Here is a 1,824-nt window from a genome sequence, read left to right as displayed (position 1 = left end):
AGCAGAAGCAGAAGCCGACGCACCCGCGATGGGGAAGCCGCGCGCTTAAGAACCGCCCAGCCCCACGGCGGCCTCGCCTCTTTCCCGAAGGCCTCGCCCCCCAGCCTCTTCGTCTTCCCCAGCCCTTCCACTTTTTAAAAAGAGGGCTCTCTCTCAGCAAATACTTACCTTTCACTCTCGCAAGACGCAAAGGGCGGTCACCACTTTGGATGGAGACTAGGCAAATTCATGGCTAAGTTGGATAGAAGAGTTTTCCTTCCTCTCTCCTAACACTAGAACTCTTTAGCTCAGTCGGTGGAGGAGCATGAGACTCTCAATCTCAGGGTCCTGGTGGCCGAAAGATTCCTGCATTGCAGGGGGTTGGATTAGATGACCCTGGGGGGGGGGCGTCCCTCCCAGATCTACAATTCTAGAATTCTATGGCATCTAATGAAGCTGAAGGTTGGACGAATCAGGACAGAGAAAAGGAAGGACGTGTTCATGCAAGGCAGAATTAAATCTGTGGGACTCCCTCCCACAGGAGACAGGGCCACTAACTTAGATGGCTTTAAAAAGGGATTAGACATATTCATTTAAAAAGGACTAAACATATTCGTGGAGGAAATGGGTTTTGATGGCTATCAGTCACGATGGAGGCAGAAATGTTTCTGAATCCCAGTTGCTGGAAACCACAGGAGGGGAGGGGGGGTCTTGTGTTCAGGTCCTGCTTGTGCGCTTCCCATGGGGGCATCTGACCCAGTAAGCTCTTATTATGTTTTTACCTTGCAATATGGAAATGTGAACCCTGCATAGAGGTTCCCCAGAGGTTAAAGGGTTGCGGCAGGTGGGGGGGGGGAGAGAGGAGGGAACGGTGCTTTCCCTCCCTGGCAAGCAGCTTATTTCTCTGCTTGCCCCACCCCACAACTGGACCCCTGCTGTTACTTTCACTGCTCGTATCCAAATCACAAACTGCAAATTCAAATAAGGGTGCCGCCATAACCAGACTTAATGGAACATTAACTCCTGAAAAAACCAACAGGGCTTCCTTCGGAGAAAATAAGCGCCAGATGTTTGTGTGGAATGTGCTACTGTTCATCTTTCAGAAATGTGGGGTGGTTGTTGTTGTTGTTGTTGTTGTTGTTCAGTCGTTCAGTCGTGTCCGACTCTTCGTGACCCCATGGACCAGAGCACGCCAGGCACGCCTATCCTTCACTGCCTCTCGCAGTTTGGCCAAACTCATGCCAGTCGCTTCGAGAACACTGTCCAACCATCTCATCCTCTGTCGTCCCCTTCTCCTTGTGCCCTCCATCTTTCCCAACATCAGGGTCTTTTCTAGGGAGTCTTCTCTTCTCATGAGGTGGCCAAAGTACTGGAGCCTCAACTTCAGGATCTGTCCTTCTAGTGAGCACTCAGGGCTGATTTCTTTGAGAATGGATAGGTTTGATCTTCTTGCAGTCCATGGGACTCTCAAGAGTCTCCTCCAGCACCATAATTCAAAAGCATCAATTCTACGGCGATCAGCCTTCTTTATGGTCCAGCTCTCACTTCCGTACATTACTACTGGGAAAACCATAGCTTTAACTATACGGACCTTTGTCAGCAAGGTGATGTCTCTGCTTTTTAAGATGCTGTCTAGGTTTCTCCTCCCAAAAATGTGCTCTGCCCCTTATGAACACCCCAAAATCACGCAGGATAAGGCCACCATTGGCTCCTACCTCCCTCCACAGCTGGAGGCAGTTTGCTTCTGAATGTGAGCAGAGACTGCTCTTGCGGCCGGATCCTGCTCACGGGCTTCCCTTTGGAGCATCAGGTTCACCGCTCTGGGAGCAGGATGTTGTGCTAGAT

Source organism: Lacerta agilis, chromosome 6 (genome assembly GCF_009819535.1).
Source record: "Lacerta agilis isolate rLacAgi1 chromosome 6, rLacAgi1.pri, whole genome shotgun sequence".
NCBI classification, from domain to species: Eukaryota; Metazoa; Chordata; class Lepidosauria; order Squamata; family Lacertidae; genus Lacerta; species Lacerta agilis.
Note: the sequence above shows the minus strand (reverse complement) of the source record.